This window comes from Protopterus annectens, chromosome 3.part0 (assembly GCF_019279795.1).
Source record: "Protopterus annectens isolate FY-2018-M chromosome 3.part0, PAN1.0, whole genome shotgun sequence".
Taxonomy (NCBI): Eukaryota; Metazoa; Chordata; order Ceratodontiformes; family Protopteridae; genus Protopterus; species Protopterus annectens.
Genome location: NC_056731.1, coordinates 330832438 through 330860333, shown reverse-complemented (window position 1 = coordinate 330860333; position 27896 = coordinate 330832438).

Sequence of the window (27896 nt, the reverse complement as noted above, 5' to 3'; positions counted from 1 at the left end):
AGTCAACTAATTTGTCTAGCAAAGTACAAGCCTACCTTTGATCCTCAAAAGCATCAGAGAAGCATACTCTTTGCTGGCACAAGATTGTTGGGAGACATACGCATTTCAGCACAGTTTATCTGGAGTGAGTGGGTAGAATCAGACAGGCAGGCACTACATGGCTCATGGTATCGGACTCTACATGGAATTCAGAGTAGCGCTCATGCGTGCTCGAGTTCCGCTTTAAAAAAAATCTTTTTTGTCTCTGGACTGTTTTAAAAACAGTCTGGATTGGGAAGACTGCAGGCATCAATGAAGATGCACAGAAGACATTGTGGTTTTAATTGCATCAAACAGGAAGTTGACTTGATGGAACTGTGATGTCAGCAGCCTGTGACATATGTGATGTGGCTGCTGATTAGTCCTGTTACTCTCGCATTCTCTTTCAGCACTTTAGTTGCGAGGGAAAAAGCGAGACAGTTGAGAGACAGCAATCGGGTTAGTGTGTAAGGTAAGTTCTCATTTTTTTTTCCAGGCAGGGCCAACCAGATGCTAGTAGTGGTCTGTGTGTTTTAGGGGCTGTTAAAGACTTTCTTTTTTTTTAATATTATATCCCGGCAGGGTTAACCAGATACTAGAGAGGCAATGTGTTTTGGGAACTGTTGGTGATTTTCTTTTTTTAACATAATACACTGGCAGGGTCAACCAGATTCTAGTGGTCTGTTTTGGCAATTGTTGATAACTTTTTTTTAATATAATATTCTGGCAGGGTTATCCAGATATAGGGAGACAATGTGTTTTGGGGACTGTTGATGATTTTCTTTTTTTAACATAATACATGGTCAGAGTCAGCCATACCAATGCAGTTCAATGGTTTACCTCCTACCTTAGTTACAGGCAACAGGCTGTTCTCTGGGATAACACACTTTCATCTCTTCTGCCAGTCACTCTTGGAGTACCACAAGGTTCCATCCTATGTCCCCTCCTTTTCTCTTTATTCATAAATGACTTACATGTAGCAATACCTCAAGCCACATGCATTCAATATGCAGATGACTCAACTCTCATCTGCTCTGCCAATACCTCCTCTGACCTACAAACCCTAACACAGAACATATTTACCACAGTTGAGGCATGGTTCTTGAAACGCTGCCTACTTTTAAATGCCAATAAAACCAAACTCCTGCTTTTCAGACCCAATAGGAAGTCCCCCCTCTCTGACTTCTCTATTACCTCTAATAATGGCACACACATAGTCCCTGACTCTACCACTAAACTGTTAGGTATTACAATTGACAATAACCTCACTTTTGAAAACCACATTAATAACACTATCAAAACCGTAAATAGAAAACTTGGCTCCTTATTTAGAATTAAAAACTTTCTATCTCCACAGGCTAAAGTTACACTTGCTCAATCTCATCTTATTTCCACTCTTCTTTATGCCTCTCCCATAAATACTAACTTAAAGAAAAAAAACCTTACTAAACTATCACATGCTTTCAATAGCATTGCTAGATTTGCTACAGGAAATCCATTTAGAACTCACCACTGTCTTAATCTATTACAACTAAACTGGCTAGAATTGAACAATACCCTACTAGTCTCCCAACTTACCTTTATACACAGGTTATTTTACCAACCAGAAAATACCCCCATACTTTCTGATCTTATTTCTCCCTATTCTAAACTAAATTCACTGCGCTCCTCTAATAAACCTCTTGTGAAGCTAACTAAGTCCAATAACATTGCAGGCGATTCACTTTTTTCTAACACCATAGGTAAACACTGGAACTCACTACCTACCACTCTAAGTAGTATGTCATCACCTTTCCTCTTTAAACAAAAACTCAAACAACACCTAAAGACTCTCTGGCTATGCCCATGCATCAACCCTGATTAATCTTATGACTCTACTTATGAGCTTTACCTTCTCCTCCCCCTCCTACTCTCTCCCATCTGAAGAACTAGCTCCAAATACCTTGGTTAATTAGTCTCTGTTTCAATTTAATTAACAATTCCAGATGGTTGCATTTTTTCATTGCTTATATATATTTACTCTCTTTGAATATCCTACTAAGTTTAACTCCCCTGCTCCTATACTGTAAATAGAAGTAATATGTCCTCACTAGCATAAACTTTCAATTATATTTTTTGTTTGCACCTTAATTCTGTATGTACTTTTTTACTAACCATTGTTTTTTGCTTTCTTTTATTGAATGACTTGTTGTACTAACCTAAATGTGGAGCTTTTCTCCCCGGGCCTCTGCTGAAAATGGAAATATATCCAGTTGGACTAGCCTGGTAAACAAATGTAAAATAAAATAAAAAAAAAAATAAAATAAATAAAATATTCTAGTGGTCTGTGTGTTTTGGGGGCTGTTGATGACTTTCTTTTTTCTTTAAATACAATATCCTGGCAGGAGTCAAAGATATACTAGGTATGCAGTGGGGAAGGTGGGGTTTACCATTTGTGGACGACATTTTTTTAACCTAATATCTTTCTGCAGGGTTAGTCAGGATACATTATGGTCGTTTGTCAATGTTTTGTTGTTGTACCAAACTCTATTCTTGTATGCATAAAGTGTGAAGTGTGTATGGGTGAAGTGAAGTAAGATCATATGCAAGTTCCTGCCTATTTGATGTGAAAGAAATACAGTAATGTAACTGTGGCTTTTTATTTTCAATATTTTAAACCTTGTAGGCTCAAAGCAAATTCTCTGGGTAGGCAGTTGGGATGGGGATAATGCCTATGTGCAAATGGAATGAGTGCAGTTCTGGCTTGATTTGCAAGAGTAAAACTAAGATTGACCACAAGCTCTGAACTCTGATTATTGTTTATGTGAAAAAAAATACTTACTTTAACAACAGTGTCATTTTTTTTTGTTATTGTTTTTGTTTTTAATCTCGCAAGATCAAATCTGATACTGTGGGTGGGGTAGGCAGTGGAGATTGGGGCTACGTGTGAAAGAAACAACTGGCCCTAATGTTTACCATTGTAATTCCAGCTTTACAAAACTGTAATACTTTTCTGTCTGTACTTTAAGATGAATGTAAAATAACTAGCAAGTTTATGAGTAATTCTTAATGTATGTTATTTCATATATGTTCATGTATATACTGAATGTTTGTTTAAAAATGTTTCTATTATGTTGAACCTTTTCTCCCTGGACATATACTGAAAATTTTTTTTTTCAATTAAAGCCAGTTGCAGAAACCCATTTAAACAAAAGTAAAATAAATAAAGTGAAATGTGTATTTGGCTGGCACACACAAGCTGGAACTAATGTTTCTGACAACAAAATGAAAGTAATGTAAGTATGCAACCCAACTGTTACTATTATTTCAACTTTAACCCTGACAGGGCAAAAGGTAGCTACTTTAGTTACGTAATGGGGGCTGTTTGTGAATGACATGAGTTGACTGGCCTTGGTGTTTACTGTTGTAATTGTGGCTTTGCAAAGTTAATGTGCATTTTGGTAAAGTCAGCTGTCATACAAGCCTGTAACTACTGTTTCTGTGCAACAGAGTAAATTAATGCAATCACTGATATTTTTATTTTTATTCTGGCAGGGTCAAAGCGGATACTTTAAGTCAGCAATTGATATAATGCTGTTTGTGGATGACGTTTGGCACTGTAGCTTTGGTGTAATAATTCTGGCTTTGCAGAACTAAGGTGTATTTGGTTGAAACAAGACAGAATGCAAACTCTGACTATTTGCATGCATCAATTCAATGCAGTAATGAACACATTATTACTGATGCTGGCAAGGCCAATCCACCTACTTTAGGTAGGTATTGAGTATGGGGGGGGGGTTGTTTGTAAGTGAAATGAGTGGCCCTACTATTTACTGTTATAATTCTGCCTTTGCAAGGCTGCTCTGCATTTGAGTATGCTTACTGGCGCTTGGGACTACTTGATAATGTCTTGGTATTTCTATTTACCTGATATACATGTGTGTGTGTGTGTGTGTGTGTGTGTGTGTGTGTGTGTGTGTGTGTGTGTGTGTGTGTGTGTGTGTGTGTGTGTGTGTGTGTGATTGGGGTAAATGAGAAGGCATTTTGTTTTTTGACCCAAGAAGATGCACTTTTGGAATGAAATGCTCATGCTTCTTCATCATGCAAGTAATTACCATCCTGGCATATGGCTGTCAATGATCCATTCAGTGGGCAGCACTGTGAAAGGAGAATGGCTTGGTCAGTTATTTAAGGAAATGCACGGCCAGCAATGTGTTGATATGGGTGTGGCTTTTAGGGGGCAATAGTCTGGGAGCTTTGAGTACAAATCTGAAAATCCTGCATACACCCCTGGCTGGCAGTAAACATCCCAAGGGCTTCGCAAAAAAACTTGTCTTTTAGTCAGCTCATCTCAAGCTGCCTATCATTTTGGGTGTGTGGAAGGTACCCTGAGGTTTGGAAAAGCTGGCCAGCATTCTGTCCTTGGCAGGATATAACATATGGCTAAGGCTACTGCAGCAGTGATCAATATGATGAACAGTTCTAGGTTTTACAGCCTCTACTAGTCTCAAGATTCATGTAGCGAAACTTAACATGACAAATATTCAATGGTTCAACAAATCAGTTTGGACCCAACACCAGCACCTCCTTTCATTTCAAGTTCCATTGAGAGGGGTTTGTGAATAAAGGTATTACTCTGTTGGGTTAATCAACTGTCGTTCATCACAGGTATCTAATTTCCCTTCTAGCTCCTACTCAGTCTGTAACTACAGGTACATCAGATGATTGTTTTGTGGAGCTATGTCCCTGCGGTGAAATTCTAGGGCTTGTGTTTAAACAAAACCATAAATATCAAAAAAATGTTGGCTCCAACTTCCTGCTAGTAATCAGAGTCAACACAGCAGTGATGTGATACATAGACAAACAAGGAAGAACTAGTTCCTATCCCCCCTTGTAGGCTAGCTATGATACCCTGGGAACTATTAATTCAGTTCAGTCTGTCTCTCCAGGCTGTGCACATTTCATCAGAGCAAAACATATTGTAGAAAAGCTAAACATGACTAGGACAGACTTTTTGAATTGGAAGTTCCACTTGAGGATCTACCAGGAATTGGTCCATCTGTGGGGACTCCTCAAGTAGATCAGTTTGCCCATAGCCACAGTTGATAAATTCTGCAACAGGACTCTTTACACACAAGCCTGGAAGACAGCTACCTTTCATACCCATGGTCAGGAATATTCCTGGATAACTTTCCACCCTTTCCTTGGATAACCAGGATTCTTCAAGGATAATTGTAGTGAGCCCACTTTGTCCAGGCATCATTAGTTCTCACTTCTTTTGAAAATGGCAAAGGGCAATTATCACAATCATCCACACAGAATGGATTTACCCACACAGGCCAAGGGTTGTTTGATACACTTCATTCTTCGACTTCTTCAACTGAATGCATGGATGATAGAATTGTGGTACTTTATAGATGTCTTTTTTCCTGACAATGTGCAGCGGGTATTAAAGGAGGTAAAAGAAACCTACTACTAGAAAAACATATATGCGTAAGTGGAAAACAATCTCTAGGTGGTTCCATAACAAGAACCCAGACCCTTTCAAGGATTAGACTCCTTGGTTCTGCAGTACTTGAGTATGTGATTTTCCTACGACTTTTTTTATTCTTCTATCAAGAGTCACCTTTAGGGCATCACTGCTCATCTGCCCTTATATCCCTCCTGTCTACCCTACCTCAAGTGAAGCAGGTTTTTGAAAGGAGATTTACATACCTGTCCACCTAGAAGGCAAGCGGCTCCTTTCGGGATCTTATTATTGTTCTGGAAAAATGAGTGTTTGTTTTTTAACTTGTTCATGAGGATATCTGATGTTCTTGTTTGGAAGACAGTGTTACACATAGCTCTGCCTTCTGCAAGATGAGTGTCTGAGTGTCATCCCTATATCATCTTTCACAGACAGGGTAACGCTGAGAACAAATCTTTCCTTTATATCTAAGGGTGTTTCAGAGTTTATACTGAGAAGGCAACTGACCTACCCCTTTTCTTCTCAAAGTCAAAAAATGAAGCAGAAAGAATTTTACACACTCTGGGTGTTCACAAGCAACATAGATGTTACATTGTCAGGACAAAAAACATTCAGGATTTCTGATCAATTGTTTATTTTCTATGAAGGTAAGAAAAGGGGGCAATCAGTGTCAAAAAGACAATTTCAAATTGTTTGTCTCATGCTATTTTGTTATTCCTCACCATAATAAGAGCTTTTCATGCAAAGTCAGGGCTCCCTCAACGGGGGTTCTGGCTACTTATGTATTTGGAAAGGGGTGACAATAGAAATATACTAGAGACAACTTGGTGATCTGTAAACGCATTTACCAAACTACATTCCTTCTCTAGGCCCAGAGGAGACTTTGCCAGGACTATTCTCCATGGGCTCCTGGACTCTGATTTGTCTTCCTCCTCCTCCCGTTCTTTCTAAACTCTGACAGTTGTCCCATACAGCTTAGGATACTGCCACAGTGATCCAATGAGGAACACAAGTGAGTTGTGTGAGTAAACTTACCAAATCAGTAAATGTTCATATAAATTACTGTTGCAGTAGCCGTACACCCCTCCATACCCCTCTTTTGCTAATTTTATGGCAGGGTGTGAGATTTTTATTATTACTGTCCCTATCTGGCAGGGGTCTAGCCTTCCATCATCTGTGGCAAGAAAGTGGAGCCCTAGCCACTGACCTTTCACTGCTCTCCTCAAGCTGTACAGTGGCTAAAGTGCCTGAAAGGTGCCCTATAGCTTGGGAAGTTGTTCGGCTGGTTTGATCCTTAGCAGAATGTTCCATATAGCTTAGGCTACTGCAACAGTGATTTATTTGAACATCTTTTATTATATTAAGTTTACTTACACAGCTAATCTTTCATCCTCACTGTTTTTATTATGCTTCTAGCCCTTTCCCATGGCACAGACTGTTCCATTTTGTCAAAGTCTGCTGTCCTGAAATACAGAACCCCCACTTGTGAGTCTATACTGACATGAATGGTGAACTTTACTGATTGGTGATTACTTGTATCCAAAATGGCTGCCCAGTTTTAAATGTAACATTGACTACTTCTGCTTTTGAAAACACATTCAATATTACTCTCTTCCTGTAGGTTCTAGAACTAGGAGCCGCATCCCACCCTCACCCCCCTTTCAGGGAATCAAAAATGTTCCTACTATTATATGTAGCTGAATTCAATCTTTTCCAATTAAACCTTTCTGTAGCAGTCTCCATTCAATAATGGCCCCAGAAAATGGACCAAAGCTCCAAAGGTCATGGCATCTCCATATTCATAAAGGATATGCACACCTCCAGACTAGTAGCCCAGCATAACGCATTGGAGATACTTCAGGTACAACTAACAGTGGGGAAGATGGCGATTCAGGTCGTAGCCTGCTATAGGTCCCCAACCATGTCCCAAGACTCTCATTCCATATTCCTAAGCACCCTGGAAACTATTAGGGTCCAACCCAACACTCTCATACTGGGTGACTTTAACTACCCCTCCATCAAGTGGGAAAACTACTCATGCACCAATACACTTGCTCACCGCTTCCTGGAATTCATTAATTGCAATGCGTTGGACCAGCTCATTCTTACTCCCACTAGAGGAAGCAAAATCCTTGACCTGGTTATTACTAACATGGGCAACCATTGCTCAACACCAATAGTCAATTCCTCCCTGGTTAGATCCAACCACAAACTAATTATCATGGAAATCTACATTTCAGCCACACCACCAGCAAAGGTAGCCACCATGAAAAACTTCTCCAAAGCTGACTTTGGGCTCCTAAAAACAGAGGTGGCTAATTTTATGGCATCCATGCAAATAGAAAATAGGTGCTTAAAAATGAAATCATACACCAATGCACTTTACAAACACATACATCAATGCATGGAACTAGCCATACCCAACACAACCAAGATGCTCTCCTCCAAAAAAGGAAGCCAATCTGGTGGTCCCCTGCCATTAACAAACTCTACAACAGAAGGAAGAAACTGTTGCAAAAAAAAGGTGAAGTTCCAAGACTGGAAAAACTCCCTTATTAGCCTCAACAAAAAGTTGAGATCCCTCATCAAAACCTCTAAAGATAGCTATGGAGGCATAATTGCTGCAGACACTAAAAACAACCACAAAGCCTTCTACAGTTATATCAAGAATCTCCACAGCAATACCCAGATTTGCTCTGAGTTACTGCGCAATAGTACCTCCTATACTGAGCCAACAGATATTGCCAACATACTGGCCAACAGATTCAGTGCCAACTTTACCCCCCCCCCAAAGGACCAATCACAATACCAGAAGAATGCCAGGCAGCCAGCATTACTGCAACACAGGTTAAAGCTGCATTGTCCAAGGCCAAGAATACAGCTTCCATGGGACCCGACAATATCCCTGGCTATGTTCTGCATAAACTACAAAGTGAACTGGCACCACACCTGCATGGCCTGTTCAATCACAGCCTCTCCTCAGGCTTTGTTCCTACAAAATGGTGCACTGCTACAGTCATTCCTCTCCATAAAGGGGGAGCGACTAAAGACCCTGGGAATTATCACCCCATTAGCCTGACAAGTTTGATATGTAAGGCTATGGAGTGCATCATCATGGACGTAATTAATAAGGATATAGGGAATCTCCAAACTCTGGATCCCACACAATTTAGTTTTGTGAAGGGTAGATCATGCCTGCTCAACCTGGTTCTTTGAGTCAGTCACCAGAGCCATGGATGAGGGCAAGGTAGTTCATACAGCCTACCTTGATCTGGCCAAGGCCTTTGATACCATTCCCCACTCAGGAATTATTGATAGACCAAACTAGGCATCAACCCCTATATCACTAGGTGGGTTGCAAATTGGCTCATAGATAGAACCCACAGTGTGAAAGTAGCAGACTCCAAGTCAGACTGCTGACCAGTCATGAGTGGAGTCACACAGGGATCGGTCCTGGGTCCTCTCTTGTTTGGCATCTACTTCTCAGAAGTCCAGGCCAACACGGAGGGATTCTGGCTGACCAGGTTCACCGACGATTGCAAGCTGGGAGCCATTATTAACTCCTCAAGTGATGTAAGACATCCTACAGAAAGGCCTTACTGAGACCAATGACTGGTGTCAAAACCATGGCCTTAATCTTAATGCCAAAAAATGCATCGTCATTCCCTTTGGGAAAAACTCAGTTCCCACTAATTACCACATTGATGGTAGCCCACTGAACATTGAAGGTGTTATAAGAGATCTGGGGACACAGGTTGACAGCAACCTCTCCTTCGACCACCACATTGCCACTGTGGTCAGAAAGTCCTTCTATGTGGCACATCTCATTACCAAGTGTTTTGCATCCAGGAAGAAAGAGGTCATCATCTCTCTCTACTCTTCCCTCATTAGACCAATCATCGAGTATAATGCCCCATTTGGCATGTATCTCAGTAAACACCTGGAACAGCTGGAAAGGCCACAAAGAGGATCCTAGGCCTTAAACACATGCCCTACATGGACAGACTCAAAAAACTCCAGCTTTTCACTGTCTCATATCGTCTATTAAGAGGCGATCTCTGCTTGACTTGCAAAACCATGTCTGACCCAGCCCTGTTAGAAATGTTACACCTAAAGAAATCCCATTCCTTCCGCACCACATGCTCCAAGGACCTCAACCTCAATCAATAGAATATATTGGAGGGACAGGTTCATAACCCAGAGACTGCCCATGCTCTGGAATACATTTCCCATACATGTCAAGCAGAGCACCTCACTGGCCCTTTTCAAGAGAAATCTTGATGAGTGGATGGGAAATAGAAAGTTCATCCCAGAGATCACTCCAAGTGGCTCTACTTGATAGAGGCACCAGGAACTAACAGCAGCATGATTCCAGGGCACCTCTATAGGCTAGGCTTGTAAAGGCTCCAGGGCCATTGGCCTAGTAGACACCTATGAACCTATGAACCTTAGCTGCCACCTTAAAGATATGGTCTTTCATTTTCTTACATTCTTATTCCTGCTTCATCCTAACAAGCAGTGATTCCATACATAACCCCTGGGTAGACTGCTCCATTGATTGCTGCAGTAAGTAAAGCATCATCTGTTTGATACTGTAACCCTTTTCAATGCCATTAAACAAGCAAATGTAGAACAAAGTCTCATTTTAACCATGTTGTATACTACGAATTAATTAAATTTTCTTTTATTTACTGTGATTAAAAACATAAACACATTACACTTTGCAAATATAATAAATAAATAAAGATATTGAAATGTAAATACAAATAACAACATCATCGCAGTATAAAGTGCAGTCAGAGATCTGCATGCTTTCTCAGGGCTGACCTTATCTCCAAAAATTGCTGATGTTCCTCTGAGTACTATTGCCCAAATTTCCAATATAACTCCTCAAATCTGCATGACCTAGCATACAAAATGGCTGCACACCCACAAAATAATGTAATTTTATACTTGTTAGCTTGGCATTTTGGCAAAGTAGGTCAGGTTGCATGAATGTCTATGAACCACTTTATTTTTGGCCCAGCACGTGTCTTAAAGCACACTTTGCTGTCGATGTTCCCTTCTGACATCTTATAGTCATATGATACTTACATGGGTGCTTTAATTGTGCTACCTCACAGCTACATGTTGAACTACCCATGATTCATAAGTGTGATTCACAGGCTGCCATTTTGTTTCTTACAAAAATAGTGAATTTTCAGAGGAGATTCTTAAGAAAAGCAATTTCTGCTAGTATCCACCAGAATGTTCCTGCATGGTGTATAAAGGAGAACAAGATTGTATTCCATCCCTCGGACATTTTAGAGAGCTCCTAATGGGCCCCTTGAGCCCCTATGATGGCATCTTAAAAAAGATGATGCCAGGTATGACCTGACTGAAGAGTCGTTTTCAGCTACATGCGCCACCTGAATAGGAAGTAGGGCAGGTATCATTATGATGACCTGTGGAGCAGGTCTGATGGTGTGCGTGCATGGGAAGTGGATATTACACAACCTCAGCCTAACTGGGATTATACAAGAATAACACCATAACTTTTTTAATCCTTTTTTATGTTAAGGACAGTTGTTACTACTGGCAGTTAGTTTTCAAGAGCAGCTAAAAAAATGTGGCTGCTACTGCATGTTTTAAGAATACCAGATGGAGGTGATGATTGCTCTTAATATTATATGCCAACTACATTTCATGTTGGTTTCTATGGAGACACGTTATAGGGAGGGGTTACCCTGTACTATCTTATAGTACATGCCTGGCATGTCACCATGTATAACTGCAATTTTCCCTGTAAATATTTTAATAGCTGTGCAGCGGAGACACACTTGTCTGCTTCCTGTCATACAGCTAAAGGGACATGGTTAAAGGACTGTGAATTGTATCAATTGTTCTAGCATTTTACCTTACATTTACAGTTACCTGATGTTCCCTTTCTGTTCAGGATAAGACAAATGAGATAGTAAACTTTAGAATCCTGCAGCCAGACATCGTTAGTTCTACTCATTAATGCCAATTTAAGTTTTAAATATAATCTAATTTCAGGCTAGATTCACTTATGGCAAATTTTCTACTGAGTCTCCACACTGCAAGTCCAGGTGACAGACTTGCAAAACAAGTAACCTGCCTGCATCCCTCCTCAACTGAGTCTGTTGCTGTGCAATGATGAAGCAATGAGCCTGGGAATGACACAGCGGGGGGGGGGGAGGCTTCTGACCCCTCAGTGATATTGCCTGAGGTGGACCAGATGTAGCTAAAACAAAGGGTAACGGTGACAGTATGCAGTTGTATGGCCCAGATAGATAACATCCTAGAGTAGATAACAGATTTCTTCGCCCATCCAGCCCCTACTACTGGACCACCAGGGGAGGGAGAAGCACATAACACTGGACACCCTGATCCATCTCATTGTGGTGAATCACTCTAATGTCCTCCTTTTGATTACTTACTTTATTTATTTATTTATTTATTTATTTATTTATTTATTGATTGACGTACTTTCATAGCACTCAACTCCTTAGCACAAAAAATCTGGACAAAGACAAAAATAATGGGGGACAAAGTAGGGACAAATTTTAAATATTACTGTTCTAAACTTAGAAAGTTCCTAGAATAAAGGGTGTTGTGTTATCATGCATTTTCTGAAGGATATGTAGTCTGAAACTCAAATGCCTGCCATTATTTTTTTGAATTAATCATCACTGATTTGCCACAAAAATCCAGAAAACCACAAAATTTAAGAGGTGCAGACCAAACACATGAGGCAGAAATCTGGACAGTTGTGAGGTATGCCTGCTTTATTTTATAGTTATTAACCAGATATGTGGGCTGGTATAAGGGCCCCTTATTGCTGTGATCTGAGCCAGACATGAATGAAACAATAGTTCACACAGAAGAAAAAAAAAGTTTTGACATTGTACATTGACGATGACACCAAAAATACAGATGAAGAGCCTCTCTGAGTAATCAAATAAGTACTCTTGAGCAGTACAGCAATTTAAATCCAGTCCTTACTAAAGCAGTAATTCATTACAGTCATATTAAAACAAAAGATCCTAAGTTTTGAGGTTACTATCTGTTTGTCTCCATCCATCCCATATCTCCATGATACATATCCTCCCTGTTTGCCTGTACTGTTCAATGCTTGTCTGTCTGACTTGCAAATTGGTTCAGACCAACTTTCCACACTTCTGTCTCTTCTGACTTCTGTCTATAAATAGCAAAACAAATGAGACCTACCCCAAAAAAATGTGTCCCTATCTCCCTTCCTCTTGAACATTTCTATAAGTTATCCTTCTGTGCTTACATTCTCCTTTTTTCTGCTTTCCTACCCTCCTCTTGCCTCTCCTCTTAAGCATCTAACAAATGTCAACATATCTGGATACCGAGCACCGCATTAGCAAATACACACACAAAGATGTAAAGCTTAGCTAATATATTCACTGCTTTATTTTTGAGATGTATTGGTCTGAAAGCTTACATTTTTGCTTCTCATAATATTGCACAATGTAAGACAGTGTCATGTGACCTCTCTCATAATATTGCACAATGAAAGACAGTGTCATGTGACCTCTCTCATAATATTACACAATGTAAGGCAGTGTCATGTGAGCTCTCTACATATTATTGTATTTCTGTGTATGAGTTTCACTAGATGGATGTGTCTACTGGCATAAAAACTGTGCTGTTCATTATGTACCCTGAAGCACAGCTAACTGCACATAAGCATTGTCTGCCTGCCTTTGGATATTTAATGACTTGGTATGTCACTGTGCAGTGTTTCTCAGCTGCACAACTGCTGTGCATTAGTACAATACAGCTCATCTGTATGAAACCCAGCCAGTGAGTGCTAAATATGCACCAAAGTGCAATAAGTCTAATTACAATAACCATTCAAGTAATCTGAATGCTAACTAAGCTGTTGTATGGCCCATCCCTCTATCTGTCACCTACTTCTCATGAGAGACATACATTTCTGACATCAGTTTTCTTAATGCCTTTGAGCTTCCCAGTTCTGCAGGCTGACCTTTAAATGCTAAACTTGTTTGTTGTTTATTTTCCTCTCTTAGTACCTTTTAGCCTACTGGAGCATGCTGACTCAAACTAAACAAAGTAAGCAAACTATGTTGTGTGTCTACAAGTTTAATTAACGTGCTCTATCTTAAATCATATGCTGCCTTAATTTAATATTTTAGCACCACTTTCTCATAGATTACATACAGATTGGCCTAAAATGCTATAAACATAATGTAATATTAGTTATTCATGCTTTCTGGACCTTGTCATACAAAGTATTAGTTCACAGGGTTGCCAAATATATTGAGCCCATGTCACAGGTTACCAGTCACAGTCAGTATCTGACACAATCTGTTTTCTATTTTACTTTTATTTATTTTTATATTCTTGTAGGTTGTTAGATACAAAACATGTACATTTAAAGTGGCTGAACTAACTTTTGTCTTCAGTACTGGTACAGCACAGACTTTGTGGTAAAGGTTGCTAACTACTTTCTTCAAACGTCAACATAATATGTTAACTTCATAGACTATGATACTGCTGCTACCATCAGCTGGGATATGGTTTCCTGATACTGTTGACCCCTCCCTTATTTCTTTAAATCTATTCTTCTATAAACCTGTTTCTTTTGAATGCTGTTCTTGGTCTTAATTCTTTTATTAGTTTTCCTAATGAATGCAATGACCTGTGGCTGCTTTCCTTCTTTTTCTCTTCTGTTGGCCTTTTTTGCAACATGCTTTGAGTTGTAATTTGGCTCATTTTGTCTGACTAATGTACGTCTTCCTTGTTTCTTCTTTCCTGCTTTTCAAATATACATGCAATATTTTATCTTATTCTCAATACATTTGTTTTGCCAGAGCTTCCCCATTTTCCTTAGCATTGTTTTAGTCTCTAGTCTGTTAACAAACCTCTGTGACCCTGCTATCGTGCATAGAAACAGACGCATTGATCTCCCTGCTGAAGTTTATTTTACATACAATGTAATTCCCTGCAAGTGGATAAAACAGTCATTAAGCCTTCAGTCACACCAGTCTTTTTAGGTGGATCCACCAGTCTCTCACCTTTGCTCCTGCGCCTTGTCCAAGACAAGCTTTTGTAAAATAATGCATTGTTGGTTTCTTGCCATTCGTTTTAATTTACTCTAGAGACACAGTAAAAGATATCTTACTCCTCCCAATGCTAATCAATATCCTGTCTTTCTCTAGCCCAGTTGTGCTCCATAAGGTCGAAAATAAGAACTGTAATTAACTTGGAGCTTGCATGGCTATGGTGGCTTTGAACATATTTCCTGTTTTCAAAACTTGGTTAAAAACTTCAGACTCTTCTTCTGACATCTTCTTAATAGTTATTAACAATTACCAAGTTGTAGGTGTGACAGACTTGCCATCTGTCATAGTTTCAGTAGGTGTGTTCTCAGTGTTGGGAATGAGCCAGAATTCATGGCAATATCATTTTTCTACATATTTGTGACCAATATGAATTTCTGGTGCTTAAAAACACACCACCATTCATACAAACTCAATTGCAACATAAATAAATGATAAGTATTTATTTGTACATAATTTTGGACAATATTCTAGATTATTTAAAAGCCACTACTTATGCTCACCTCCTGCTTGGCGCCAGCGCTTTCCACACACCACTGTATTTCTTTCTAGGATCCAGAAAAGTAACTGACAAAAATTTCTCTGAAGTGCAGTACCACAACTATGGACCACTGAAAAACATTGTTATCACTGAAAACTACTGTCAATGATTAGTTACTTTGCCTTTTTACCCACTCGTGTGCAACCAGGGAGCTATTCTGTGTATATGTATGTATGTGTACATATATATATATCTATATATTCTATATATATATATATATATATGTATATATATATATATATATATATATATATATATATATATATTTATCTATATATGTATGTATGTGTGCATGTGTGTCTGTCTGTCTATGGATGTCTTTCGTGTGTTTGAAGGTTTTTTTTTTTTTTTTTTTTTTGCTTGTTTGTAAAAGACCAGCAAAAATGATTGAGAAAAGTTGCAAACTGCTGGTCTTTTTATGTGCAAGATCAGGATATAGTGTACAGTGGGAATTAGCCATGGTGTGAGGAGACACAGCTCCCTTCATGGGGTTGTCCCCTGCAAAAAATATGTTTTTTTATATATTTTTTTTCTATTTTCAAACACTTGAGTATTGAACAATTGCTTTCTTCTTAATAATGTTTGTTTTGAGGACCTTTATTACACTTATATATATATATATATATATATATATATATAGGTTACCTTCATTTTGTTGAAAGCTCATTTGACTGGCCCTCATTTGACTGAGACCAAGTGTCTGTCCTTTTCCCCACTGAAGTGCGACCCTGGAGTTAGTATATATAGTTAGGGGTGTCTGGGGGGCATAGCCCCCAGTTACTTTCATGTTATATTCCCTGCTTTTGGTTTTTATATTGTTTATTAAAACCAAAGTAAGTGGGGGGCTGTGCCCCCTACACACCCCCTAACTATATATATTAACTCCAGGGTCGCACTTCAGTGGGGAAAAGGACATATTCCTTTTACTTGCCTTACAGTGCTTTACACACTGCCAGTACTAATTGTCAGTCAAATGAAGTGTCAATGAAATGAAGTTTCATTCATATGGTCTGACTAAAATGTTTGTCAATCAAATGAGCTTTCAATGAAATGAAGGTAACCCATATATATATATATTTATATATATATATATATATATATATATATATATATATATGTGTGTGTGTGTGTGTGTGTATGCATGTATGTGCGTGCGTGTGTGTGTGTGTGTGTGTGTGTGTGTGTGTGTGTGTGTGTGTGTGTGTGTGTGTGTGTATATGCATGTATGTGCGTGTGTGTGTGTGTGTGTGTGTGTGTTTAAGTCAGAGAATTGGGAATCTCATCCCACATGAAAGGGTGCAGGGGGCTTGCCCCCTACCACCCTCCCCAACTACAGAAGAAGCTTATTTTGTAATTCATTATATGTAAACACAGATTTGCCCACTGCAGAAACCATCATTGATGGTCCCGTCATGAATCTTTCTGTCTCCTTTTCTGCTCTTCTGCCTGTAGCACACTGTGCTATTTGCCAAAAGACTCATAGGACAATGTCCCCTCAGATCAGTTAGCTAATCCATAGCTACCAAGGCAAAAAATGCAGATGGGTATTTGTATATGTGAATGAGTTTGATACCTAATGCCCTATATAGTCTGACTGGTTGTTACTTAGTTCAAAACACTGATTTGACTTAAGCTTAACAAGACAGACCTGGCCTAACTCTTAACCCCACCTAGCTGATGATAAATAAAAGATGGAGATAAACTAGACTAAAGCAAGTTAGTCAATGCTGGCCAATGTGCAGTATTCATATATGTCCATTTTTATATACACTTGTGCCAATCTGAGTTTGAACAGAATTCAAAATAGTTGACACACTCAGTTCTTTATGGCAAGGAAACCATGTAACTAGAAAGGAAAATTTTAAGTTGTGTTTTAAAGTCATTTGCTTTCTTTTTCACAATGAAACCTGCTTTGAATATTAAAAGACCAGCAAAAGTGATTGGGAAAAGTTGCAAACTGCTGGTCTTCTGCTCATTCTCCTGCTAGTCTGGAATAATGCTACAAAAAAAAAAAAAAAAACTTCCAGCCATGTTCTACAGTTGTTCAACCATTGCCTAAGAAATTTTAAGAAAGATAGGCAATTAAATAGAATAATCAGGATACATATTTCAATGTTGCCTCAATAATGTCAGCATAAGAAAGCTAAAACAGATTAATAAAAAAAAATAGAATGAACATCTAGAGGCTGGAGTGGGCTGTTTTGAAAATATCTGAATGTGTCCCTGTTGCATAGTTTTGAAGCTCATCAATTTCCTACAGGTGTAAGACAGGCAGTAACAATATATAGTGCAAAATGTCTTTAGGATTAATACTTGACTAGAGCTTAGGCTACAGAGTACAAACAACAAGCAATATTCTTCATTCACGTCTTTATAATTATTACCAGAACTCGAATTACAGCATGACTGCAAAGTTTTAGTTTGAGATGTGGAACAGCTAAATACCTAAATTTTCCATTATCTGCATTACATTGTTATGCAGTCAGAAAAGAAAAGAAAAAGGTCATTTCTTTTTATTTTTTCAGTTTACCTTTTCAGATGTCATTTTTACACCATATGTTTATATATAGTTAATCACTTTGAGGCAGATAGCACTGGGCAATTGCAATATTGATTTAGATTATAGCTTTGCCTCTATCAAACCACAGCTGAATTTAAAGAACCTAGCAGGCTATTGCAAGTGCTGCTAAGGAGGACCACTGTTGGCTGCTGGTGCCACTGTTCTTATACAAGGAACAGTTTGTAAAGGACCAGTAATACGACTAACTGTTAACTAATACACAACTGCTGGAAGTTTAAGGCATTCATTCTGGATTGCATTAGCTTGAAAGTTTTCCTGGAAACCATATGTGATGAATCACCACTAGACCAGTAATCGAGGAGCCTCAATCCTTACCACCGACAACAGTGGGGATGTTCACTGAGAGGATAGCAGGTACACACACAGTATTTCCAGATGCAGCTCTCTGCATCAAGTGCAATTTCCCTTAAGAGTAAAAAGAGTACACAGTCAGTATGGGGATGGTTTCTCCCCCTTTCTCCAGATCCCCAATAAGACTCCCCAGTGGCACAGCTAGAGAGTTGAGTTCTTAGTCAGGGCTGCAAACCAAGTCCTCCAACACTCTCTCTGTCCAACCAGTGCTTTGTGTCCCTGCCCAAGTAGCTGACACACACACTCTTGGAGATTTGTTTTACCCACTCATACACACCTGGGAAAGGCTGGCATAGGTTTACTAGCTATGGCCCCTTCTGCCCAGACTATAAGGTAGTTTTCACTGCCACCAGAAGCCCTTATCAGCTACTTTAAGGTCCTTAACAAAGGTGCCCAATCTCACTCTGTAATATCAATAATAATACAAATGGTAGTTTGACCAGGAGCAAGGCTATTAGGAGTGGCCCACACAGTGTCACCAAATAAATATGCACTTACTCTCAAAACATAAATATCTCTACACAGATTAGCCACAATGAAAGGTTTAAATATATTTAATAATAAATAATAAAAGAACAAGACAATAGTAAATATATATTCACAGTGACATCAAAGTTCAAAACCACAGGGAATATTTAAAATAACATTTGCAGTATAGGCTCACACAAATAAAGAAAAACATATAAATTAAGCTTTACTTTATTTCTGACTGTATCTAAGAGATTTATACTGTTCCATAGAAACTTACTTCATTAGAGCAAGGCAGATGTCGTGGTGAATAGTCCTTGTCATGTCCAAGGCCTAATACAGAATGCTCTGTCTCATTAAGAGACTACTCAAATTGATATATAAAATATTACTGCTGGGATACCTTGCAGAATGACATAATTTCTGGTCATATGACATCTAGTTCCCAGGCCAAACCCCCCATTGCTAGAAGCTGGTAGCATATAGCATCTACCTACAAAAATATACAGACAAGGGCTTTTCCTCAGATCTTTGACAGATGCTGGAAGTATAAAACAATTGTATTCCTTCATGCTTCAAAAGTAGCAATTAGTTCACTCCAAAGACAATACAGAAAGCTTCCTAGCACAGATTCTGTGTCTCTAGCTGCACTGAAAACTTGAGAGGTAGCCTCTTTATTGCATCCTATAAAGTAATTTCATTTCAGATACTTTTTCTAAAGTTTACTAGACTGAAGTTAACCTCCTATATCCCAGTTTCTACTGTTAAAATATAAACATTTAAACAGTTACAATAATGCATTTACATTTATGTTCTCTTCCAGTAGGGCACACTGTGGATACATTTTAAACACGGCACTTTTACAAATACCTTTTCAGCACAAACATCTGTACAGAGCAGTTTGATACACACATGACATACATTTCTTATACATTTGTAACACAAGCATCTTATATAAATCATTTTGATATTCACCAATGACATAAAATTATTTACAAAATTCCAGTTGGCTGTGCTGGCAGTATCTCCTTTTGTCAAGCCATATATCTAAAAAACTGATGTTCTATATAAGTACAATTATTTATTCAAATCTGCATTTTAGGGGTATGCGCTGTAACATATAAACAGATATACTAACTATAAGAAAGTCCATTTAAATGGTTTACTATCACACAGTCGATCACACTTTGTGCGATTGACATATGTGTGAAATCTAATTTGCATGTCTGAAAATGCAAGCACCACAATGTCGAATGTTTGCTTTTACAAGGTTCGACACTGTGGTGCAGATCGCACTAAAGTGGGGACTGGGAAATATACCCTTTCTTTCACTGTACTGCGATCTCGGAATTTGTATATATAAGTATAGGGGGTGTGGGGGTGCAGCCCCCAATATGGGGGGGGGTGCAAAGTGGCTTGCCCCCTGCAAAAAGTGTGTTTTAATGCTGAGTAGATGTGAGCATTTTAGTAAAGTCAACATGTCCAACATTCAACTTTACTGAAATGCTTAGTTCGGAATTTACTGTGTTCGATGTTCTGATTTTCGAACATGTGGTTCGAACATCTGAACATTCGAACGCAGTGAATTCGAATATATGATAGTAAACCATTTAAACAAGCCTTACGTTAAGGATTGTGCAATCAGTCTTAAGATATAAGTTGTTTATTCAAAATTTGTGCATATTTTTCCTTCTCTACTAGGCTTGCAAGACTGAGCCTTCCAAACAGTGTCAATCTACTCTGCAATAAATTACCATTTTTCTGCTAGGAGGGCATGCAGCCTGTAAACATTCTTGTGTTGTGTGAAAAATAAATATACAGACACCTTTGGGTGCTACTAGGTAAGCTGCTAAAACCATGTGCACCACTGAGCTTGCAGCCAGTGCTAATACTAAAGGCAAAAGATACTGCATGTCCTACCCTTGAGCAGCTTGCCCTCCTTTGGAAAAATAAGCATTTGAAGCTAACTGCTACTGTCTCTTTCAGTGAAGACTCATCTATATTGAAAACCTGAGCTGCTGACCTAGAAAAGTCATCCTATAATTATGGCTTAGGCCCTATTGCAAAGCAAATACTATCTTTAACTAATTCCAGTTGCGCATTGTCTTGAGGATGGCCAGCTAAACAAAAAAGGCTGCAGATTTTTTTTCATGACTAATCCTGCTCCACTCATTTGTGTTGTACATGGCTTTAATTAATTCATCACCCTACCCCATTCCCACCCACCCCCATATCATTATGTTTATACACTCATTGGGCACTCCCAGCAATAAACCCAGCCAGTGTCAATACCCAGTAAAATGTATTATGCTTAACAAGACCATAAACTACATCACTCAATATGCTCTACCACTCAGCTGTACCTCCCAAACCAACACCATGCTTCTCCATCTTAGCCTCATTTCAATACAAGCTCTACCATCAAATTTTACTAATTTTCACCATATATCATTATAAAACAAACTCAGCCATGCTAACGAACCCAAAACATTCTTCGTACTATAGTTCTATAACCCCATAACAATATAACTGTAAAATAACAGACTTCAAAAAATTACACCACCTAAAACTGCAACACAACAAACGCAAATATATCATTCTTACATTTTCTATTTCCCTTTTCAATACTCACCTCATAAAAAATATGAAATTGCACATAAAATGAAATACATATTACCATTCGCCACACTACTTTACTTCTACATCTCTGTGGAGATATACACTCACACCCTGAGCCACTCAGTCATGAGATCTATTACCAAATATTTCAAAACATCTCATCTCACCCTCGATGTTCTCAGGTCTCAGTCTAAATATTCATAGTGTATCCAACAAAGTATCAGCACTACTAGAATGGATATCATGTATACCTTATATTTTAAACACTATTGAAATTTGGTAAAAAACTTCCATTAACGATTATTTTTTTCTCACAGAGCTACAATATTATCATAGCCAACAGATTAAACAAAAGAGGTAGCACAGTAGCTATTCTTTATGCTAACACCTCAGAGCTCTATATCTGCCATCATACAGTGCCCAAATTTGACAAAGCTGAAACTTTGTTTACCTTACAAAATTTTAATGCAAAGAAATCACTGCATGCAATTGCAATTTGAATCCCACCAAATACAAATTCCTCTATAATTGCAGATATGCTCTCATGGACCACAAATAACATCAGACAACAAACTATTAAAGTTAGTAATTTTAAAAATAATTGGACTACTTAAAATGATGGTGCTAACACCATCAATCTATAACTTTACTCAATTAATTAATTAACCCCCCCACCAGATTCAATAAAAAGACTAATAAGAATACAGTATTTGACTGGATATTAAACAATTCTGCTGATAAAATCTCAGCTGCAGACTTACTTCTAAACTCTATTAGTGATCATAATTGCACATATGCCATCTGGCAATGAACCAAAAGCTATAAAATCATCTTAATATAACCACCGAAATTTCAGTTTGACCACCTTTACCACTAGACTTAGAAAAATCAACTGCCTTCCCTAAAACTCTTACCTTTAAATCAAGCAGTTGAAAATTGTATTTTTTATTTTCTATCAATTCAGAATTGTCATGCACCACTAAGGAAAATGTGTCAGATCTAGTTTAACCCCTTGGCTTACTAGAAACACCAAACAGGTAATGCAAGAAAGTGTTAAAGCATAGAAACAATAGCATAAAGTCAAAACTGAAACTTTCTACCAGACATATAGAAAACTGATTAATATGTCCAGGAAACTTATCCAAATTGACAAACAACTTTCTTCATCCAACTCCAAAACAGTAACCTTTCTAACCCAAGAGGTTATCGGCAGCCATAAACAAAATCCTGAAACTTGGAAAAAGTACACAGCCAAATACCACGCAAAATGAACCGAAGAAAACATCACCCATCAGTTCAATCCCCACTTCATCCAAGTTATATCTGCAGCCCCAAATAATCTAAAATATGACCTATAAGATGCCCTTCAGTTCATTCAGAATAGTATCTCAATATTTTCTCCTCAACCAGTGTAAATTAAATTTTATAAAAACTGTTAATCACAATTGAAACCTTCAACATTAGCAATCCACCAACTTCTTTTTGAGTACTTATAATCTGTCACAGATGTCATAGCCTACCCAATGTCAATACTATTCAAAATATCTGTATTAAAAATATACATGCCCAGACTATGAAAATAAAGCATTTATTATCCCACTACATAAATGAGGAAAATCAGAGCGTTATCCAGCTCTCCATTAATAGCCATACATTCTCTCTTGTTAAAAATACGTCACAAAGTTATATATCACCAACTGCTAAAGTATCTCTTAAATAATGACCTATTCTCTGCCACCAAACATGGCTTTGCCCTTCATATAGCACCATTACATGAACTTAGAAACAAAGGTGAATTGTCTCATTTATATTCCTGGAACTATCAACAGCATTTGATCTAGTTACCCATACATAACTTCTCTCAGTCTCTTAACCTCAACCCTAACATGGTTTAAAAACTATCTATTAGATAGAACACTGCTACTTATCCTACTCACCCATTACCATCAGTGCACCTAAGGGCTCAATCCTAGGTAATCTCCGCTTCAATATTTTTATAAACAACTTCCATACTGCAGTGGAGCAAGGCTTCCTGGTTCAGTATGCTGATAACTCCACTCTAATCTGTCAGCTCCAAGCATGCCATCTCCAAACAATTGCACGACAATCATACTCCTGCATCAATTTCTATTTCTGAACTAATCTAATCTTCTGCTGAACTGAAATAAAACAAAAATTCTACTTTAAATCTTAAAACAATACTCTGATCACAAATACACCTTTACTACATCATTCACACAAAACACTAGACTTGAGGTTGTCACCCATACTAAATTAATTGGGGTCACCATAGATATAAATCTAATAATTTGACCTACACATCCAAAATGCTATCAAAAAGACCGATATAAAACTAGTCTCCTCCACAAAGCACCTACCTACCACCTCTTGTAATCTAGAAAGACTACTGTCCTCTCATATATATTGACAACTCTCTCCTATCTCTCCCATACTCTCAAATGTCAACTTCTCCCCTTTAACATCCATCCATCCACAGTCCCTTTTTCCCATTTTGGAACATGGGGTTGGGGTGTCACCTTGACAGTGACAATCATCTAGAGCCAAGGTTCACACTGCTGGGTGGCTAGCCCTTATTAATAGCAAAAATTGCAACCCACCTCAAAAGTGAACTCCATCATCGTCTAGTACTCAAGCAACTAAACTGGTTGGAATTTCCCAACTATCAAAACAGAATAAACTTAAATTAGCCCAAAGTATACTTCATCACCCAAACAAATGTCCAGTACCAAAGACAATAAAGGTATGGTACTTCCTATGTATATCTCTCAGGTCTAAGGATGCATATCTTGTCCATGTCTATAAACCAAAGAATAAACAGAGAGAAACAATATATTCCTCATACTCATATATACTGTATATATATATATATATATATATATGCATATATATAAATATATATATATATATATATATATATATATATATATATATATATATATATATATATATACCTAAGACAAATCATAAATCCAAAGTAGGTCAAAGCAAACATTAGGAGCAACCTCCTGAATTCCAAATTATGCTCCTGCCACTCATCTCCTGGCTAAACATTGCTATAAGTCTGTCCATCTGTCCTCTATCTGTAGTGTCCTTTTGGACGTCTTGCATAATCTAATTTTTCTGGATTTTGATTAGAAGAGCCATTTGGTTAGCCACACCTAGAAATTCCTACCAAAGAATTAACTGTCTAGTAGAAATGCCTTATACATGTTCAATTGCATAATAATCCTATTCTTCCATCAATTTCTTTCCTGAACCAATCTAATCCTCTGCTGAACACACATATGATTATCTTATGTAAGGCTGAATCATGAATGGGTGCAGATATAAAGCCTGAGCACACATAACTTTGGTATGCAGTACTGCAACGGAACACCACAATGTCTGGAAAAGTAAATGAAGATAAATAGTGAAGATGGCTCTATACTGAATCAGTGAACACTTAAAAAGCGAATGCTGATTCATTGACCCTAGTTAACCGAAAGCTGACAATCCCAAAAACTCGGAACAGCAATTTTCTTCTGGGCCGGTTTCGGGAGTTTGCTGTTTCCTCCACTGTGGTGCAATCTTGGAGTTGGTATACTTAAGTAAGGGGGTGTGTTTTAAGGTTTTTTTTGTTTTGTTTTATTTTTTTGTTTGTTTTTTTTTTTGTGGAACAGCAATTTTTTTCCCTGGGAAAAATGAAACAGCTGTTGGGTGGGTTTAGGAAGAAAATTGTATGTCTGGAGAGCAAGAAGGGAGTTTTTGGGTTAGGCAGAAATTGGGAAATTTAGGTTTATGGAGGGGAATTAGAGTTTTAGGCCTAAGGAGCAACTGGGATTTTAGGTTTAGGGAAAGGGCTGGCAGTTTTAGTGTTAGGAACAAGGAATCAGATCAGAAATTGGGTGAGAGTTTATGATAAGAACTGGGGCTCTGGTAGGGCTACACTCTATAACAGCGTCAGGTGTTGTGACAGCTAAGTAGAAACAAGCAAGTGGGAGTTAGAGCACTTACCTTTTTGAGCAAGTGGCAGCAAACAAATGTGGTATGAGCTAATGACACTCAAACACTTCTGGTAGTCCCAACTTTGAGCTACCTGCCTGTGACTGAAGTAGTTTTCTTCTCTTGTGATAAAATGAAGATGGATGGGCAACATCACTGTGCTACTTGTGGTACAAGGGAATGAAGCAGTGATGGTATCCTTTTCCAGTGTTCTGATTTCAATGAACATTGTGAAGGATAAGATAAGAGATGAGAAAGATGAGGAATGTAAAGAAGCAGGCAGCTAACCTGATTCTATCCATTGCCTGTTTCTTTAACCTATTTTGCACTTATGTGTGATTGTGTAACAGGAAGAAGCACTTAAGAATATCCAGTTCGTGGAATGCACCGTGGATCTCATCACCACAGAGGGGCACCTGGTATGCTCAGTTCACCTTAATAGTGTCTCAGTTGATGCATGTAAGGCCATATTATCTGTCTGAAATGAAACAGGCAGCCATAGAGCTGGCCATGGGGAAGTGCTCTGTGGCAGTACTAGCAGACATAATTTCTAAATCCATGATTATGTATTCTGCTTGGAGATGAATTACAACTCTGTGGCCACCTGCTGTAAGCTGTTGAACAAGAGGTTGTAGGCCTTAACACAAAGACTAGTGGTGGAAAATGTGCAGCCCGTTGTACCAAGCTTGCCATTGAAATAATGTACTTCTACTGAATGCTCCAAAGCCTCACATGTTCCCAGTCAGCACCATTTCTTCAAGTTTTTTTTCACCGCCCATGCCTCAGGATAAAACCCCACATCTCAGTGTCGTGGGATAATTCTTCCTGGTACTACCTGCTTTCATCCACCATGCTCGTGCAATCATGTCATTGGGGGCTGTGATGTATGACCTCTGCTGCAGTCTCTGTATATTTCCTGGCAATCATGTTATAACTGCCCTACTGCAGATAGTGTTATTATGGCACATGAGTTTAGATGTCTCCGTATCTGCAGTAACAATGACAATGTGTTAGCAAGTTGTTTTGTACAATTCTTCCCCTGCTGCCTCTGTGACTGTGATTGTTCTCCAAAGGCAGCCACCACATAATTTTTATGTGTACATTTTGCCCATTACGTTTTTGTTAGTATAGTAACTATACATTTATATATATATATATATATATATATATATATATATATATATATATATATATATATAGAATCAGTATTTAGTATCTACCAAAAAGCATGTTTACTATGATCATTTGTTCTTCCTTGCTGACAAGGAAAAAGCATAAAGGATTATGGCCGGTCTCTGATTATAGCCAGGTTACATGTTCAAGACATGGATGTCAAGAAAGTTACCCCAAGAGTGAAGCTTGAGAGGCAAATCTTGACATCCACATTGAGAAAACATAACAATCTGGATTATGACTGGAGAGACTCCATCATAACTCTTAGTAGTTCAAGGAGCTTCACCTGTGTCCATTACTATAAAATTTGAAGAAAAAAATGTATAGCACTAAGTGTTTTACAGTAATGAAAGCTGTAACATACTTACCACTACCACAATAAGTGAAATCACCCCATAACAGTGATAGGAAGCTGACAAAAAAAACTACAAAAAGAAATGTCCAAATGAAATAGTCAAACAGCTGACTAGTGTTTAACAGTGCTGAGGGGTGCTTAACAAAATCTTGTCATGCACCTCTCTGACGTCAGTAAATATAGACCCCATGGAAGATACTCCACATCATTGTCTCTTTGTTTTATTTATTATACTTCCAGACACTACAACCCTAAGGATTAAGCCCCAAGTATTTGCTGCTTGGCAGTTTTTTTTCCTTGCTAAACAAGTCACTTTAGGCCTTAGCCCTGACTGACTGGTCTCACATTGTTTTACAATGATGCAATAATGCTCTTGGCTGCTTAATCAAAATACTACCCTGCATTCCAGTGTATGAATATACTGCAACCAGGGTACCACAGAGTCAAAAACAAATGCATTTATATAAACAGTCTGTGCATCTGAATGTCTCATAATGGAATAAAAAGACAAGCATTCAAATGTGACTAGCTGAATGCAGAGTAAGTGAAATATAACCACTTTGAAGACGTTATTGTATTATTCCACAGATTAATTAGAAAGTATGGAGAATTGCTCATACCTACAATGTCTTGTTTTGTAGATGGTTAAGGTTAGGAGAGTGTTATTTTATAAGTGGTCATATTGCAGAAAGAGGCTCAGCAGCCATCTTTTTGAGCCAGCAATAAGCATATTAGACGAGTTAAGTTTTAATGGAAGTAACAAATAATAAGTCCAAATACCAGCGATAACAACAATATAAGATAAAAACACAATAGTCCGCTGTGTAGGGTGTCCGGATCCCAAGGATATACACAAAATATTCTAAAAACTCAATTTAATAACCACTTAAAATCCAGTTAAGTGCTTTCATCTACATTATAGACTTCATCAGAACACTAAATTCCATCCATGTTTAAATACTATCATAGACCAATCAACTCCACAAGGTAATCAGTCAATTAATTCTTAATCATATAAATACAAATAGCTTAAAGTGCACTGTGCTTTCAGTCAAACAAGATAGCTTATTTGATTAATTTACAATAGAAATGGATGAATATACATTAATTAATTGCCCTAGTGCAATATAAAAAAACAACATATACATATAATATAAATATAATAATATTAAAAAACATTAAACAATATTAAAAAGATGTTAAAAAATGTATACCATTCCATAAAGGAA